Source organism: Tinamus guttatus, unplaced genomic scaffold, assembly GCF_059628265.1.
Source record: "Tinamus guttatus ecotype Peru unplaced genomic scaffold, ASM5962826v1 Tinamus_guttatus_pri_ptg000287l, whole genome shotgun sequence".
Taxonomy (NCBI): Eukaryota; Metazoa; Chordata; class Aves; order Tinamiformes; family Tinamidae; genus Tinamus; species Tinamus guttatus.
This window is the reverse complement of record NW_028288821.1, coordinates 9911451-9931495: the sequence shown is the minus strand read 5'-3', so window position 1 is coordinate 9931495 and position 20045 is coordinate 9911451. Positions and strand designations below refer to the sequence as shown.

Here is a 20045-nt window from a genome sequence, read left to right as displayed (position 1 = left end):
AGTAAATGTACTTCATATCCAATAAACTGAGGCTGATTCTTTTAATAAAAACAAAATTCATGATCCTCTTTCATCTAGTTAGCAAGGATATATATAACTATACTATTGTTCTAAGTATATTGTTCTTCAGAGACTTTCTGCTCTCAGTTTAGAACTGAAAGAGCCAATATTATCCATTTCTTCAAGTTTTTATAGTTTATAAATAAAAATGCGTCCATATACATCCCTTGTACCAGATGCTCTGTTTATGCTACATCTGCATCACTAAATTTTAATGGGGTCTTTATATAACATTGACACAGTGTATCAGAGCTGTGAAAACTCACAACAACACTTGCTATATAAGTAGCCTTGATTTAGGAATACAGTTCTGGACTCCATCAGGTGATTGAGAGAAAAGGAGCTAAACACTCTTCAAAGAGATGTCTTGAACTGTTTGTGTGAACCTTTCCATGTTTGGAAGTTCATTTTTATTTTTTTAAGTTCATCTGTTGGATGTACTTCTGCAAAGGTTAATGATTCATTATTGGTCTGTGTCGAAATGAACTCAAGTAACTTTAGTCACAAAGCTCAAAACACAATTAAACCAGAAGGTACTGGTTGGTCAACATAGGCTTTGATCCATATCTTAAGAAATATCAACATGAGAGATGGTCTGTCTGTGTTATGGGTCTTCAAGCAGAGAATGACCAAGTTCTGTAGGATCCTTGTATGGGAGAAGTGTGAGGTTCCTGGCGGGAAGGAGAGAGGGCTCAGGAAGGCAGGGCAGATGGAAGAGGAGGAGGATGGCAAGGGAGGCACAGCAGCGCCTCAAACACCTACCGTTTCCAGTGGGATTTTTCACCCAGTGAGTACCAAAAAAACAAACAAACAACAACAAAAGAACCTTCCCAGAGATCAGAGGAGACTCTGCAAAATTTGCTGCAGCTTTGAGAGCTGGTGAGATGCCTGAAACCCCAGGTTGTAAGCAGCAGATCCCCTGCAGCAAGAGAGAGAACTTGTCCACAGAGGCATTTCAAAATATGACCATGATACCTATAAGTACTGAATTATACTGTTTAAAAAAGTGTGATGTTTACAAATTTCTGTATCTTAAAAAAAAAAAAATTGCAGGGAAAATGAGTTTTGTCTTCAGTACTATAAAAAGGCTTTAAACGTTCTCAGAAGTTTTCACACAATGAGGATCTGCTGAGAGCCAGGTTCAATGGAAAGGAGGACCAAATACCTAGATATGGGAAGCAAAGGTTTGTGGATTTCTGGGCTTGCTGGGTTGTTTGGTAGATATTGGAAACCATACAGCAATTGATACAGCACTGTCTATACTTGGTGCACCACGCAGGAGTTTCTCGTACATTATTCATAGCTTGCTGCACTGTCTCAGAAATTGGCATGTATTTTTAACACGCAGAAAAAAGTACTGTTATTTTGGAACTTAGACTTGCACAGCAAGTTTTGAGCTTGATGCTGTCTTGGTAGCCATCATGATCTGAGAAGAAAAATTGTTGTTTTACAGCGACTTGGGCACAGATTTCATTTCAGTGTCAGTTCGTGCTTTCTTGCAATATAAGTGATTAGTATTTTTTTTTTCCTAATTGAAAATCCAGTAAAAAAAAATTGGATTATTTGCCCTAAAAAAACCCAAAAAACATAAAACACACACAGACACCCAACAAAACTGTATTTTACTAAAGGAGAGACTTCTGCAGCGGTACATATTTATTGTTAGCAGAAGGGAGCAGGTTGGGCATAGGAGGAATCATTTCATTCGAGTGGTTACAGGCTGCAGCTATCCCAGAAAGACTGTCATGCTACCAAAAATGTCTATTCAATTAGTCTTTTTTAATGAAGGTTGCTGGCATACTTGATAGCATATATTTGTGCTCAGTCATGTATGTAATCTTTAAGAAGTAAGAGACCAAATGAGTAAGAGCAGGAGCAAGCAAGGGAATGGTGCTTTGTTCGTCCGGGGCGATAACTGTAGGCATGGGGAGCTGTTCAACATCACAGCTTTCCAGCTGGGCACAACCATTTGAGGGATGTGTACAGACAGGTTAAGGGAATAACAATTCATTCTACATGTCTAACTTCTTTGTTTTTCTTTATTTGCAGAACTTGTACTTGCAGAAAAGCTATGTTTTAATGTATTGAATTATAATTATAGACTTATTCCCCCCACCCCCAGTAGAATCGCTTTGTCGTCAGGTCATGGAAATAATAAAGAATCCCTAGGCACCTCCTGCAGTTTTTCATTTCATTGTAATTTTATGTATACCTTGACACGTAGAATTTTCAGCTTGAAATATATTTCAGTGCAATTTCTTTCTCTCACAGGCTTTTTATTACTGTATCTTTATTGTTCCTAGATACTGGATTTTAACTGTGGACCTACTGAATTGTGTAGATTGCCTATAGGGGCTGTATATTAGTACTTAGAAATAGGATTCTAAAAATGTTGCTTCCTATTTGAAAAATGTACTTGCTTTTCTGCAAGTTTGCTAATACTGGGATAGGAGTTTAACAAAGCAGTGTATTAGGTGGCATTCATCACAGGGTACCAGCTCAAAGTGTGTGTCCAGCTGTACCATTGCTCCAATTATCCCTGACCTTTCCTTCTAGCCTTGGGGTGGGAGATTATTAAAAAAGACTGAATCAGGAATATTTTCGCTCTAATATTAATTTAAGTAAATTTTTGTACAGAGCTAACTGTTCTATTAGGTTTTTCCTGTCTGCTAAGCTGCTGAATCTTTTGCCAAGGAATTGAACTGATTTTTTTCAGAAAGTTGAACTACTGCCCTTTCCTACATAGCCAATATATTGCAGCTGCAAAGGTAGCACATGCCACTCTTTCACGACCAAGAAATCATAGTTTTGTGGTGCATGAATGCATTTTCCTCTTTAAATTTCAAGAGGCAATACAGTTAGAGTAATTACTGTCTTCACTAATATGCATGTTTTGAGTTATTTTTAATACTGCACATCAAAATCGACTAAGCAGACAGCACAACAGAGAGATGCATATCTGGAAAAATTTAGTAACTGTTGTGTGAAGTAGACTTAATTGAGAATTGCTATGTAGTCATAGCTATTTCCATTTTATTGGTATACCGAGAGAAGAAACAAACCTGCCTTGTTCAACATTAATTTGATTCTTTTATGGAAGCTGTCTGAAACGCTGCCACCGCTTGTTTAACTTAAGTAAGATGAAAAAAAGAAAAAAAGGAGACAATAGAACATTACTGTTTTACTGTTTTTGATACTTTTGATAATTTTCAGTTTATGTTCAGACATGTTCTTTAATTTAAAAAAAAATGCCTTTTTCAAGAAAGGTAGCGTGTATTTCATAACATTTCATCCAATTTCTAACCTTTCCTCACCTCTGCCCAAAAAAAAAAGAGAAAAATTATATTTTTAGAAGTTTTGAATCTTGTGTTTGAAGATATATCCCTGTTTAGAATCGAAATCTGTCTTCTGTATTTACCTTTGCATTGATTATTCCAAATAAATTTTTGAAGTTGGTTAGGTTTCCAGATGCATGATCCTGATTTATCTAAAACATGCTAAAATAAAATAGTTCAGAAAGTCAGAGAATATCTTCTTAGCAGAAAGGATTGTGAATTATTTTGTGCATGGCAGTTTTATAAACTGATTTGGGATGTGAACTGGATGTGAACTGATGAGAATATTTTTCAGTGTAAAAATCCCCAAATGAGTTGGTTACTTTTTACAAATAAGAAGCTGTGCTTAACTAAAATGATTTTGGATCATCTATTGTTGTCTTTTAGAGAAGTAGAATGTCATCATCTTTATCATTACCTGTTATGAAGCTAAAAATATTTGTTACAGACTATCAAAATGCTAGTTTCAAGTTTTAAAAAGAAATAGGTCAGTATGTACTTTCAATGCATTTTGTCGTCTTTTTAAAAATCTCATGGTAAAGAACTAGGATTTGTATTGCCATTTTCAGCTGACATCTCTTATTTTTGTTGTTTTACCTTGAGACATTCAATATTTAAAACCATGTTTTGCTACCTTAATTATTTAATGGAGGTTTTGTGCTTACAGGGAACTATGGACTAATGAGCATTAAACATATCATCTAAGTGCTTCAGAATCATCACAAATGTAATAGCAAGAGCTAAACCAGGATCACTAACAATAAATTTGCCATTTATGCCATCCAGGCATTATTGTGAGATATAAGTTTGTTTTTATTGCTAAATATAGATATGAGTTGTATAAAGAGAATCTATTCATAGTACCATTCAAATTTAGTATTAGTAAATTGCTTGGGTCTACAGAGCTCCCTAAATGGTCCCCAAACTATTGAAAAACAGATATTTGTTGTGTAATCTGTTTCTACTGTATATGCATTTTGGCTTATGATTTTTGTAATTAAAGTAGTATTAGGTAGCATATTCTAGTGGTTCAGCATGCGGGTAACCGCTGTAGTGCGCAGAGGTTTCCCTTGGCATTTGGGAGGAGTTCTGTTTCCAGGCAAGGTGAAGGAGAGGTCATGAACAAGGCAGGGATGAGCGAGCGAAAGCTGGATACGACCTCCAGGCGTCTTGGACTGATTTTCCTTTTTTTTTTTTTTAGATGGACAGCATCCTTTGGGATGATAGGAATGAATAAGATGCGAAAACACTTCACAACCTTAGTGTATGGGCATAAAGACAAAAAATTATCAACTGTATCAATTTGAGTGATTGTTTTCATTTGTGTAGACTACCCTGCTCTGGAGAAACTGTTGAGGATTTTAAATTATTAACTGGCGTTTTTATTCTTTTTTTCTATGATAAGGTTTGAATATGAATGAATGAAAATATACCATGAAAAGTGATACCCTTTCTGAAAAGTATCCTCCAGAAAGCCAGTACTGTATAATTGTTACTAATTGCATCTTAGTTGGCATAATTCACCAAAACATTAATAATGTGCACAAGGGTAAGGGGAATGATGTGTCTGTTCCTTTTCTTAGCATAGATTTTTAAAAATGCATTTCATTACTTATTTCAATCATGCACTGGTATTAAAAAATCTCTGAATTTTTTCCTGCAAAAACATGATATAAAATGTTCTGATCATATTTTAAAGCTTAAAAAAAAACAGTTATTTTATTTATTCACGTTTCCTAAGATCCAAAAATACCAAGTTGTGTGTTTTTGAGACTTAAGAGGTAGTGTTTTGCCTGCTTCTTTTTGCATTCAAACACTTTGCCCTAATGATGATGAGAATTGGGCTGCAGCCCCCTGATGCCTGTAACTTGCACATTTACAATCGGAGCCTGTGTGACAAGTACATAGCACCGTGCAGTTGCTTCAGACGCTGATGCTGACTGTTACACTTCTTTCTTTTAAGTTGTTTTGTCTTTCTGAGTTCATCCTCAGACTCCGCAGATACCTGAGGCAGCTGTAGGGTTCAGCTTTTATTATCAAGTTCTTTTTTCTGGGAGCTGACCTGTCACAGCTGTTTCTGAAGCGCTAAACAAGCCTTGTTTTCAATTCCAAAAGCCTTTTGAATGTCCTGTGTTGTGAAGTAGACTTTCAGAGCTGGAAACAAAGCTTTGCTGAGAACCAGAAGGGTGTGCAGTAACCAGCCCCTCAAAAGAGGTAATGCAGAAGGCAGCTGCCGCACGGGTGTGACGGAATCTCGTGTGACTTGAAAGTCACCCGCACGTCTAAATTTCTGAACTCACAGTGAATCCAAGAACTTTTATTTTAATGAGAAGCATCTTGCTCAGTGTTAAAGCCAATTCCTTCCATTCCTGGAGATTGGTAGCTAAAGCTTGGTCACATCTGTATGTGACTGCTGAAGTTAAAGACACTCCTTTTCCCCTCCCAGAGGGGCGTGCATGCATACACGTACATCACCAGGTGAGCTTCAGGAATGATAGGCCAGCCTGATTTCATTTACCCTGGAATTTGTTGTTTATTTTCAGTGGTTGGCATTGTGCAATTATTGTGAAACACTTTGAACACTTATCAACTGCAATACTCTTTATTCAAGTAGCATACATTGCCTCGGTATTTTAATACATATGCGTAATGAATGTAAAGGGAAAGGAAGGATTCGAAGGTCTTTTTTGAAGTGTGTGACTTGGTAGCTGATTAATTTGCCTGACATACATTTAGATCAGGATGTTTTTCTTTGACACCTCGGGATGTTTTCTATTCCGTCCTGTTCTAAATATGTGATTTGAAATTCAGCTATTGCTCTATCCTCTTCACAGAGGGATTGTCCCAGGTATCTTACTGGCAGTTGTCGTGAATCTCAGAAGTTTGAGAACTTCACATCGTTTATTGTTATGTCTTGCAGCTTAATTAGTTTATTCTCTGCAAGGTAAATATTCACCCTACTGCTAATGTAGCATGGCAAGGTGTGGAAATTGTAATTTCCTTGTTGCTTGGTCAAAAGAAAATTAGATTCTCTGGGCAGCATACCAAAGAGATAGCATTAGTCACAAAATATGGATGCCATGTCTCAGCATTGGGCACAAGTTAGAAGTTAGGCAGTTACTTGATTGTGTGAAAAGCCAAAATCTCGATTGCTACATATTACTGTAACTCTTTTCACTTTATCAGGCTTTTTAGTTAAATAATCTATTACATTTAGAAGTTTTATGTATGAAAAATGCTTTTCATAAATGAAAGAAGATAATTTTTTGATTAGGATTCATTTTGGGGCTGCATAAAGCCCCAGGGGAACAAGCAAAAGGACTTTTTGGGAGGCAATGACCTCTGGCTTCAGAATCCAAGCTGATATAGTTAATAGAGAGTTTCCAAGACAATTTTGCACATGAAAATTGCCGTTAAAATAAGGATACCTGCTTGAAATTCTAGAATTGTGTGCTTTTTTTTTCAAAGTAACAATTGATCATGAGACCATGGAGCATATGTGTTAGAATAATTTGACTGTATGGAGGGTCTGTTCTTTCTCCAACAAACTGGAAGTCATAGAATCACAGAATGCTGAAGGTTGGAAGGGGCCTCTCGAGGTCATCTAGTCCAACCCCCTGCACACGCAGGGTCACATAGAGCACGTGGCACAGGACTGCGTCCAAGCAGGTTTGAAGATCTCCAGAGAAGGAGACTCCACAACCTCTCTGGGCAGCCTGTTCCAGTGCTCTGTCACCCTCCTGAGTGTTGTGTATGTGGAAGGAAGCCCATTCGTCTGAACGTCAGGCCGGCCATTTATCCAGCACTCCTTGAAACTTCTCTTTAGCTGTGGCCGAGGCTGATCCAGCCCAGTCAAGACATTTGGAGGCCCTGAACTGCTACACTAATGTAACTACACTGAAGATTATATATATAATCATATGTATATTTATAATATAATAGTAAATATATATCTCCAGTGTAGTTGCATATATATACACTATGTTGATAGATATAGACATCTAAAGAAAATAAGTTATAAAGCAATATATAGTGCCCTATTTTATTGAGCTTTTTAAGAACCCTGCAAGGATATTTGGGTGTAAATTTTCTTTGGAATTGGAGCGGAATGGTGTGCTGTGATTGCAATGTTTCTAGAAATATGTCTCCACAGTATTCTTAGTTCAATGCATTTGTACATACAGAAAAACCTGGAAAGAAAATCTGAGATATTTGAAAAGGATAGAATTCTGCGGTTTTCAGCTATCCAGGGAAACATTCAAACTATCGACATGTGCTGGAGAAGGTACAGCATCACTTTGAATTTAGAAAAGGATGTGATATATTCTTAAGCTAAGCATTGATTTCTGTTAATGCACCATTTAAGTGGTGGGGAGCTTGTAAGAAATCTTCTGAAGAGGCTCTGAGGGTGGGTTTATAAAAACGTGTGGAATTATTTGCTGTTCATTTGGTGGAATTGTTGTGGCTATTTGCTTAACCGAAGCAGTGCGCTGGTGCTCCCAGGGGGCAGACGCCGGGGCCTGTGTGGGTGAGGCCGGGCAGCGTCCCCGTCGTGCGCTCCTGTGGCGGCGCTGCGGCCTGCGGAGTGCTGACCGGGACCAGGGCTGCAGGCCGTGTCCTGTCCCCTCCGGAGCACAGCGTGCTCCTTTCCCTGTATAGACCGAGTATCCTGCTTCCTGCAGAAGGAGGAGAACTTTGTTTTCTGTTTTGGTTGCTTCCTTTATGCCTTTAGAGTTTTATTCTCTTTCTATTTTGGTGACATCTGTGTAGTGGCTGCCTTCATCAGTTAGTTGAAAGCCCTTTTAAGATGGCAGCTGAGACTAATTTGAGGGTATTACTGTCTTTATTCTCAGAAGTCCCTCCAATAGGGTAGAAACTGTCACTTATTTGTTTATTTTGTGCCATACAGCATTCAGTAGGTCAGTTTTTGGGAGAGTGGAGTGTGTATGAATTACTCAATCTCTTGTACATAGCTCTCTGTCAGTGTTCCTGCTCTGCTCATTGCCTTGTGTAATTCTCAGCCCAAATTTTACGAAAGATTTCTAGTCAACATTAAGAATTTCATGTGAAAATATTTGTATGACACTGGTCAAGCTTCAATGTTCCCATTATATTTTCATGCACAAGCTGGTCATAGAGGTATAAATAAATTTTATATAGTCTGCTTTGTTTATTCCATACTAGAAACTTTTTACAAAAACTATTGTTATGTATTTAGAGGTAGACTACCAGAAACCTCACTTTGATCTTCATAGCTTATGACATTTCTTCTGGTATAGTATTTTCTGATATAGACTAGGCTTGAATTTAATTACTTTCATGCTTTTAGGAATTTTGGAGCAGATCAGTTTAGGAAGATGTTTTGTCTATTGGCAATTTATTGCCTAGCGTTCTGTTATGATGATTTCTTCATTTTCCCTGAAGCTCTTCGGCCATTCATTCATAATTTATTGGACTTCAAAGACTACAGGTCTGAATTTGCATAGCAATGCACTTTGTCAGGTTACTCTGTTGTGCTGCAGGAAAGTTAAATTTGAAGGAGCATGTCAAGACCTTGTCAATCAACATTTTTTAAAGCACAACTTTACTTGGATCTGTATTCCTCTTAGAGCACTGCTCTTTTTCTGTTTGATTTGTGTACTTTTTTTATTCTTACTTTTTCTATTAATGCATGAGAGATTTCTTCTGTCACTGAAGAGGATTCTATTTAAATAATTATAAGCATATGAAACTGTACAACAGTATCTGTGTGCCTATAACTTCATGAATATATTACTATTGTGGAACGTCAGCCTTTCTGCATTTTTTTCCAGCAAAATTAAAGTACAAAGCAAGCCAGATACATCACACTGAAATAGGAGAAATGCCTGCTTATTGTGCTAGGCCTTGTGCAATTTTAAGTGGACTGATTTCTAAAATAGCATAATAGAAAAGTAATCAATTCAGCAACATTCCCACAGGAATGGTCTTCAAGTGTTCGCAGTAGTTTTTTGGAGACCTTGGAACTACAGCCATATCACTGGGGGCTTATGAGTCAATGCCCGAGGTAAACCTTGGGTTCAGCCCTTATCAGGGGATGTGTGAAGGCTCTCGGGCTGGAAGGTTCATCAGGTCCCTCCACAGGGGCTGCCAGTCAGAGCGCGCAGACAAGAGAGGGGGTTTTTGTTCTGCAGTAACAGGAGAAGGGAGGGAGGAATAATCCGACTGCAGGGGCTGCAGCATTTTCATTCTGTAATCATAAACGTTACATTGTCAAATTAGATAGCTTTAAATTCTGCAGAAACTGTGGATAAAGCAGAATTAGATGAGGGGCTCAAAAGGTTTTTATTAGTTTTGGTAGGGCTTAGAGTTTGAATTTACTTGGTTTGAAAACACAGCTAAATTCATTCATTACTCTGTTCATCCCTAATTAAAGTCTATCAAGGTGTTGAATCAATTATTTGGAAATGAATTGTGTCAGTACCTTCCTTATCAATAAAATAACAATATCTGATGACTCATCCTTCCAAAATATTTTATCACATTTGATTTGTTCAGCATTCCAAAAATGCTTCATAATTTCTTTAAGTGGTAAACACAATTCATTGCCAGGTGTATTAGTTAAAAAGATTTTTAGATCCTGTTTATTGGAGTGAAAAATACAAGGAGAGATTTACTTAAAAGTTTCATTTCTGCTGCTAATGGACAACCACTTTGAAGGAAGCCAGAATTATGTTTATTGAGTCTTTTGAATATTTCCTGCTGTAATACAATAGATTCTATTACTAAGGAATATCTGTATCACAAAAGGGTGATTTCACTGAAGGCACTCATGATTTCCTTTTAAAGCAGTAACTGCGTAACTCTTAAATGAACAGTTTAAATCTATTTCTGTTTTGTGCTTATACTTTATAGGAAAATCTTTTAAAATATGTTGTTAAATAATTTGAAAATTGTGTAGCACTGAAGAGAGAATTTAGGGGAATGTATAAGCTTTTAAAAGGCTGTTTTACCAGTTTGCTGGAATGGTATTGCTGTTAGTGCTCTAACAGCTAGGAAAGGTAGTTGAAGGGATGGAACATTCAAAGACAAAACAATGTAATGGGACATAAAACCTGGAGAGAAATTGTTCTTCATTGTACAGAGATACTCAAGCAGATAAAGGTCTGCAAAAATTTCTGTGTTTCTGAGCACTTAAAGCAGAATGGAAGATCAAGTTCTGTCATGAGGATGGAAAAAAGTAAAAACAATTTGTACTAGATAGAGTGTCAGTAGTCAGGTAGCTAACTGCCTTTGGGGAGGAAATAAAGCACAGGAGAGCGGTGCTGCGCCGGGGAAGGAGGCGTCGTGCGCCGCAGGCGACGCGGAGCCGCGGACCCCCTCAGCTGGTGTTAAGGCTGCACGTTTGCAGATGGTACCTGTGTGTTTAAATATCCGCTGAAATAATTATCTTTTGCCATATGGGGTCAAAGCAAGTGTGTGTGTGTGTGTGTGAGAGAGGGAGAGGGAGAGAGAATGCACATATGTACAGTTTTGTTGGTAAAATTATCCTAAACAACTTCAATGCACTAGCTTGTGCTGAAGCTTTTTCTTTGTCTTCCAGAAGAGCATACAGGGTTTTTGCTTTGCTGGCATATCGCAGGAGCAGGTAATGTTCAGAGAGCTTTCTGAAATTGTCTGTGTAGGCTGTACTATTGCACTGAAGCCCTGCATAATTTCACAGTTATTTTTGAATTACCCTTGGTAGATTTTCAGATACAGGTCATTTGGCGTGATCTTTTGTAGTTTTTTGCTCCTCTAGCTATTGGCTAATATCATTTTGTTATTAACTGTAAGTGCTTCAGGACTTGCTTAGTCTTAAGTACCTGGAATATTGTTTTCTTTCAGAGTAGAAAACAATAGGTTCTTATAAATAAAGGTAAAATTTAGATTGAGCAAATTATTGTATTCTAGTTATGAGGGTGCAGAGGCCAACTAACAAAACAGAAAACATGTAAGGCTTCTTACTAACTGATTGCTTATGTTCCATCGAAAATCTCTTAGAGCACCACATTAATGGCTTTTTTCTCTTCTCCAAATGTCAGGAGTGATGACTTGAACCTAATTTTCTGTTGTCTGGTGTGACTAACATCTCTGAATTGAAAAAAATCTGTTGATATCTTCATGAAAGCAAAGTTTTAAGTGGGCAAAAGTCTTCATAACTAGATGAGATAGAGATTAACTATTTTAGTACTTTAGTTTGGTTCCTTCTGCGCCATTAGTTGTTATCTGACCCTTTTAATCAGGCACTGTTGTTAGCAATCTCTATGAAGATAGCTGCAACATGAAAAAATGTCTGCAATTGTTCATATTTGTTATGTCTTAGAATATTCCATGTTCTCAAAACGAGTTTCCCATGCCATGCTGGTTCTTCACTGTCCCATTTGTGTTGAAGAAAGGAAAAAGTAGAGTAAAATATGATATTCATGTTTTATTTCAAAAATGCTACTGTAGTATGGAAATACTTTTAAAAGCCTCTAAATGAAACACAAGCTTTAATTCAAATTCCTTACCTACTAGCCGTCTTCTTTCGGTTATGTCCTGTTTTAGTGATGCATGCTAGAGAAATTAATGCTTAGTCAAAGATCAGTACATTTCAGAAGGGAAAATGCAGTGAGCTCTTACAATATCACTAGAGCGCTGTAAGAATCAATCTGAGAAAAGTGTTTTCAAAATATTAATAAGGCAATTAGACTCTGAGACTCTATACCTATGTAGAAGTGTATAAAATTTGTAAATGCTTTGAAGAATTTTGTGCAGAGTTGTGCTTAAAAGGGAGCTTATCTAGTCTTAATTTTAGGCTAGTAGGGATTTTAAAACATTGCTTATAAATGGACATTTTAAGAATAGTAGGTACAGTACATCCGGAAAATACTCTATTTGCTTTGAAGCAATTTTTGTTTTCTAGCATAAAACATGTGTAGGGGTTTGGATTACCTGAATTTATACATGATGGCTCATTTCAATCAAAACAGGGAGCTTTCCTTAAAATGTGATTTTCAAGGATTAAGGAGGGATATCTTAGAATAAATGACAAAGAGAAATTAGAAACAACTCTCAGACTTGCCAGGCAGACAATTGCACAGCTTTTCTTAGAAAGCTGGTTTAAAACTAGTCAGTAATCTATTGTCAGATTCTTATCCATAACTTCATTGATGTTATACAGAGTACTATGAATCCAGATGTACGTTTGCTAAAAGGATGTCTTCTGCTTCGTTAATGAGTCCTATGTTCCAATATTCTATTTATAAAATACCAAGTTGTATTTCTTTCTAAAGCACCCAGCTTTTGCGTGCCACTAAAAGGAATCTACTGGAGGAGAAGAAAAAAAGTCTTAAAAATTGCAGCTCCAACAACTGTGAGTTTGCACCTGATAGAGAAATAAGTCTAAGTACTTGTAGATAACAAACATATAGCTATTTTAAGTTTATAGCCATGTCCAGAAACAGTTGAAATCATGATTTCAGTTTTTTCTTCAAAAACTGGTATTTGTGACTGAATCTGGACAGGAGGTCTGTTCAATTACCGAGAGCGCTCTGGCTTATTCGGTTAAAAGGATGAGCTCCCAGATTTGACGACCGTGTTAATGTGAATGATGAAGAGATACCTGATCTTGAGGCGATAGTAAATGGGACAATAGAATTAGCTACCTGCAAGGCAAGCGAGTGTGCTCACGCAAGCACGTCATCACCCAAGACATGTATGTGCACATAGATTATGCTCTTTAGTACTGCAGCCATCATTATGGTCCTACCCTGCTTCACATAAGCATTGCACTGCTTATGCAGTACTAGAGGAAATAGGGTTCCTCCTTAGCTTGGAAAGGTTTTTTTTTTTTTTTCTTCTGAGAGGCAGAGAGAACTGGGGTTACATATTCTCCCTCCTTTCTGTATTTTTTAGAAGGAAACAAATTGTAAGGAAGTCTTAGATTGGACACCTACTTTCCCCTCATTTTCACTGCAAGGGCAATCTTCTGGCTTTCTCTGTTGAGCCAGAAACCAGCCTGTTGCTAGTCTGTATTTCCTGTTCTGCTGTGAGTAGCTGTTTCATGAGTCAGGAGCCCTGAAAGGTGGATTTCCCAGGCAGCCTATTAAGAACATCTCTTCCAGTGTTACCAAGTTTCTGCTTTAGCATTTTTTGCATTTGTGCGTCCCTTTGTACCAATAATAATTTCATTTTGAGTAGTTTTATTGGGCTGACTTTTATGGTCTTTACTATATTCCTATACATATATATATATATATATAACTTAGTACTTGATATAAAGCACAAAAAATAGTGTTTTGATTTCATTCCCAGTGAATGGGGAGGGTTGTGAGGTTTTTTTGTTTTTTGTTTTTTAATTTGTCTTTTTTGAAGGCTCTTGTTCTTAAATACTTAAGAGGATAAGGTTGTACTTGCTGCTTTTTAGTTGAAATTTGTAGGAAAAAGATCTCTGCAAAAGCAAACAACTTGCTTTTATTAGTAGTAGTTCCAGTTAAGAATATGTAGTACAGCCTCCATGGTTTTAGTTTTTTAAAAATTATTCAATGCGAATTTACTGTAATGATGGCCTAATTAGTTCAAGTTCACTGAGTTTAGCTGAACATAGTGTATTTGATTCGGAGAGATAAATCTGTTACATGTCAACCTTTCCAGGCATAATCCTACTTCCAACATTATCTGACAGGTAGTCAGCCCATCAGGCCTGAGGATGTGCTCTGAAGCAGCTCAGCTCTTTACTCTTGACTAGTTATTTATCTCATGAAGCATAATTCGCAACTGGCATATGGAAAGTAGGGAGGACCAAAGGAAATGTTCCAAGCCCCCTTTTCCTTCTTTCCTTCAGTAGGAGAAGGTTAGTTGATGTGGCTGCAACCTGTATGTTTTGGTTTTGTTTACACGGCAAAAATATAATATATTTTATATAATACATTTTAGGCTAAGATAAATTATCTTTTATATTCCAAAAATATATATATTTATTTAACTTTGCTTTGTATAAATAATATTGTGTGTGTAATTTTTCTGACAAGCATTTTTAACATTTTGCACATCAACATATTGCATAATTCAGAAAGACAGTCTTTACAATGTCTTTGTAAGACAGGTATTTATGCTTTTTAGCTAAATATATTTCTTTTGGTTCAGTTTTAATTGAAGATATCTGTAGATATTATTTTATTTGAAAGGAAAGAGAGAAGATTTTTTCCTAAATATCTGTTTTTGCTTCAGGCTTTCAGAAGAATGATTTCGAAATGAGTTATTTACAAAAGGAAGAGTCTTTGTATTGATTAATAAATTAGTTGAAGACATTGAAAACCAGGATTTGGGATCTTCAGTCCATGTGCTGACGGAGGAAATATTGGTGAAACCATCTTTCTTAGGAGAGCCTTAAGAAACCCAGTAGAAGGCATTTTCTTCACCAAGTCACTCCATAATTTGATCCAGAAAGAGTATTCTTGTTTAAGAGGAAATGAACTTGGTCCAGTTCTAGTCTACTAAGTAAATGTACAAACTATGATTGGCTTCTGTGCCTCACAATTCCTGATATTGACTCTCCAAAGCTCTGAGTTGCCATGTGCTCTTGGGCAGTCGCATGAGCAATTTTCTAACAAATGTCTTAATTAGTCTTGCAGAAGCTTGAGACAGCTGTCGATCTACAACACTTTGGACGTACTGTGGTCTTTTTGTTTTTACTTTTTTAGCAAAGCAGAGCATCTGCATGCTCTGTTTTTTTGGTAGAGACACAGTTGTGGGTAAAACACACACTGTGCCTGGAAGCCTGCTGCAAGATTCCCTTTGGTAGACTTGTTCTCTGAGCAACCCTGAGGGAAGTTGCCAAGAAATTACTTTCTTTTTGTCTCCGCAGTCATATGTTTAAGTGTCATGGGGAAACGTTGAAGATACTGTGTGACTACTGACAGTTGAACTAATGGTTTAAGTTTCTTTTATGGCCTGTGAAAAGAAACAAGCATTCGCATAGAGTGTTTTTGGCCTCATGTTATTGTGATTGCTTGTGTCAAAAAGAAGTGGATGATATTCTTGATCCTTTGTTTTCCATTGTTTATAATGGCATAGCTGTCTCAGATCATTATATTTACATTGATGATGTTTAAATTTGGGCTAATTTCATTTGTGTTCTCAGATGTGCATATGAGTGTGTATACACATATATGCATTTATATTAATAATTTTTTTAAAAAATCATAGAATGGTTGAGGTTGGAAGGGACCTCTAGAGATCATTTAGTCCAACCCCCCAGCAGGGACACCTAGAGCATGTGGCACAGGGTGGCATTCAGGAAGATTGTGAAGATCTCCAAAGATGTCAACTCCACAGCCTCTCTGGGCAGCCTGTTCCAGGGTTCCATAACCCTCACAGTCAAGAAGTTTTTCCTCACATGGAGATGGAACTTCCTGTGTTTCAGTTTGTACCCATTTCCCCTTCTTCTGTCACTGGCCACCACTGAGAAGAGTTTGGCCCCATCCCCTTTACTTTCTCCCCTCAGGTATTTGTACATATTGATAAGATCCCCTCTCAATCTTCTCTTCTCCAGGCTAAACAGGCCTAGCTCTCTTAATCTTTCCTCATAAGATAGATGTTTGACTCCCGTAATCATCTTTGTGACCTGTTGGCGCAGGGGTCTTGGACACCACGGACACGATCAATGTGATCAAGCAGTGCCAGTTTATTCAGGGTTCCAAGCGCGCTTATATGCAAGGCTTCCCTGAACACGCGAGTGCTTCTAACATCCACGCATCTAGCTATACAGTGTGACAGGCTAACTAGCAGTGTCCACGCGCCCTTACGTTTAATGACCGTCCCCCTCTACTTGTTTGTCTCAACTCTTTTACTCCTTATCTGACTCTCGACCTAATTCCTTATCCTTTAGTCAGCAGTCCTTCTGCCCCTTCACCTAGATCTGGCGCCCTTCTGCCCTTTCACCTAGATCTGGCTTGCTCTCAACATGACCACTGGCCTTCAGAAATCCTGCAGTGACCCTACACTGGACCTCCTCTAGAAGTTCCATGTCCCTCTTGTACTGGGGAGCCCAGAACTGCACTCAGTACTCCAGGTGTGGCCTCACCAGAGCCAAGGAGAGGGGCAGGATCCCTTCCCTGGGATGCTTAACTTGTTGTCAATCAGGATTCCCAAATCCCCCACTCTCACAGAGCTGCTTTCCAGCAGGTCAACCCCTAATCTGTACTGGTTTCTGGGGTTATTCCTCCCGAGGGGCAGGATCCTGCACTTGTCCTTGTTGAACCTCATGAGGTTCCTGTCTGCCCAACTCTCCATCCTGTCCAGGTCTCTGAATGGCAGCACAGCCCTCAGGAGTGTCGGCCACTCCTCCCAGTTTGGTGTCATCTGCAAACCTGCTGAGGGCGCACTCTGCACCGTTGTCCAAGTCATTGATGAACAAGTTGAAGAGCACCTGGCCCGGTACTGACGCTGCAGGATGCCACTGGCCACAGGCCTCAAACCAGACTCGGCCCCATTTATCACGACCCTCTGAGCTCTGCCATCCAGCCAGTCCGCAATCCACCTCACTGTCCATTCGTCCAGTCCACACTTCCGGAGCTTTCCTATGAGGATCTTCTGGGAGACGGTGTCAAAACCCTTGCTGAAATCAAGGTAGACAACATCCACGGCTCTCCCATCGTCCATCCAGCCAGTCCTGGTGTCGCAGAAGGCTATCAGGTTGGTCAAACACGACTTTCCCTTGGTGAATCCATGCCGACTACTCCTGATCATCTTCTTTTCCTCCACATGCCTAGGGATGGTCTCTAGGATGAGCTGCTCCATTACCTTTCCAGGGATGGAGGTGAGGCTGACGGGTCTGTAGTTTCCTGGGTCCTTCTTCCTGCTCTTTTTGAAGACTGGAGTGATGCTGGCTTTTTTCTAGTACTCTGGAACCTCCCTTGCTCTCCATGACCTCTCAAAGATGATGGAGAGTGGCTGAGCACGAGCACCCACCAGTTCCCTCAGCACTTTGGGTGCATCCCATCCAGGCCCATAGATTTGTGGGTGACCAGTTTGCCCAAAAAATCTCTAACCCAATACTTCTCGATCAGTGGAAAGTCTTCCTCTCTCCCAGTTTTTTCTCTTGTGTCTGGACAAAAAAAGGCTTCTCATTTGTCAATTTATTCTTCTGTCAATTTTTCTCCTCAAGTTGTATGCCAACTTTTAGAGACCTTTGTAACAGGTAGCACTGGACTGTTTCCTTTTGTTTTTCCCAAAATGCAAAACCCCTTAATAAGATTGTCCCTAGATGCGCCTATAAAAATCCTGGAAAGGTGTGGTGCTTTGCTCTTGTTGTTTTGTTCATTTTGTTTGAATTTTAATCCATATTAATGTTTGCTGGCCTCAGTAATATTCCATGACTCTAAGTGTTCTCTTTAATGCGCTCTATTTTTATATAAGAATAATGGATGTAAGGGCTAATTTTATTTTCAAAACTAATGTTTGATCAATTTGGTTTGAATGTGATGGATGGTGGTTGTACACCTTTACTTTTGCATGTGAATATTCTTTCTTTACTCTTTATATGCAGAGTATTGTTATGTTATATTACCTGGTAATATATCTGTGAAGATACTGGTAAGGAAAAAATAGCAGTCACCTCATGCAGCTTTTGCTATGCCTGTTGGAAATCTTAGTTTGTCATTCTGGGAGGCATCTTGGTCTTTCATGAAGTCTTCATTTCAAATAAATGGCCTAGAGGAAGACGCCAGTTACCTTGAACTTCATACTTCTTAAAGGTCAAGGTAATAGCATGTATGGGAGGGTGGTGGGGGGGGAAGACTTTATAAATAGAATGATCTGTTTTGAAATCTGTTAGTCATTTTACGTAAAATTTTTTACACTATACAGAAAATGGCTTGTCTAAGAGTAGAATCTGTACTAAAATAATACATCAGTTGGAAGTCAGGGTTCAAGCAGTGTCCTTAGCAGTTCTGGGTGATGGCTGTGGGGCCTTGGAAGCTTTCATCCTGCTTGTCCATGCCCACTTGGTCCATGGGTGCCATTAAGTGGTGCTTAAGCTTTCAATGTTGAGACTCTCAAAACTGCCTCACAACCCAAGAGTTTTCGAAAGGACTCAGATAAAGATTCAGTTTTCACCCTTGACCACGAAAATCAATTAGTAACTTCATGAATTGTTTTCACTAGAATGGACAATACAATCTTTCCTGTATGATCACCCAGATTATATGAGACTAAGAATTCTCTCTGAAGACTTGTGTGCTGGTTCCTCATCTGGAATTCAGTTTCATGGCATATAAGAAATTCTTCTAAAAAAGGTTTCAGACATTTATTATACACTATAGATTTTGAACATGTATAAAGTAATAGTGTTAATGAAATATATTTCATACATTTATAATTTAACTCTTTTTAAGGAAATAAGTGAATCTTCACTGGAGAAACCATCAGTTTCAGCCTATGACTGATGATATATAAGGGATCAGATTAGTTTACTATGTTAGTTTACTGTGTTTCATACTTCAGTTCTTATACATGGAGACTTGTATACAGTAATTAATCTTCTAGTACTGTCACAGTGCCATGCTAATTCTAGCTGAAATCTGTGATATATTCAATAGATTTGGTACACAAAATAGAAATGCAGGCCAGCATCTGGTGGTTTAGTCTAGTTGTTATATTTTCACATTCTGTTTGGGATCCAAACTCCATTTATGAAACAGTGTGAGGAGAGACAAATAAAATATGACAGTGATTGTGTGATTAGGTGAAGCTTTTCATTTGCGGTGTATTGTCTGTTATTAATTTCTTTTATGTTTCAAAGCTAACATTTGTTTTAATTGATATCTAGATTTGTAGGCTTGCTTGAAATCAGCGTTCCTTAAAAGAAGTCATTTTATCCATTTTACTCTTTGAAAATTAATGTTATATGGTGTTCTCATCTCTGACAATGATGCTAAATTTACTGATGATTTTGTCTAAAATTCATAGTTTCTTATTTTTTTTAAACTGCATGGCTAGGAACTTTCTAAAATAAAACCCTGCCTGATAAAGTACTGCAAGGAAACAGCAATCAGTACTGAAATAAAATGAAAATGCAATGCACTGTTTTTAAACACAACGAAATTCACATATAATTATGCACATAAAGCTATGTAAGATTCAATTTACTCATTTTCATATTTGGAGAAATAGCTTAAAACTTAAATTTAGAATGAGAAATTTTACTATTAGTTACACTACAGTAGTACATTACACTAGTAGTGTGTGATGGGTAGTGATTGACCGTGATTAGAAGCTAGAGGCCAAGCATCTGTCAGAGTGCAAAAGTTTTACATTTACAAAAAAAAAAAAAACAGTGGGGAACGTTATGGTAGATCTTGTGTCCTTTCTTGGATGTATTTGTTGTTAGGAAATGGAACAAGGATGAGGGGTTTTCAGATTATAATAAAGAAAGTGTTAAATTCCTTAAGTATGAATATTCATAAGGGCAGGGAAGGAAGGTCTCCAGAAAGCTGCTGTTGGTATTAGGAGTTGTCACAATTTTTGTCTAAAATCTTCTGAAAACATTTATTTTCAGCTACTGAAAATTATTTATGAAAGGCAATCAATTAACAAATATTGAGTTGAATGTTTAAGCATATTTTCCAGTTAGGTACAAATATTTTA

At 37.9% G+C, this 20045-nt stretch overlaps 1 protein-coding gene across 1 annotated transcript in view; it reads left to right on the top strand.

Moving 5' to 3' along the window:
* DIAPH2 (diaphanous related formin 2) overlaps positions 1-20045 on the top strand; it is a 206860-nt gene that overhangs the window by 148945 nt on the left and 37870 nt on the right. The window lies entirely within an intron of this gene.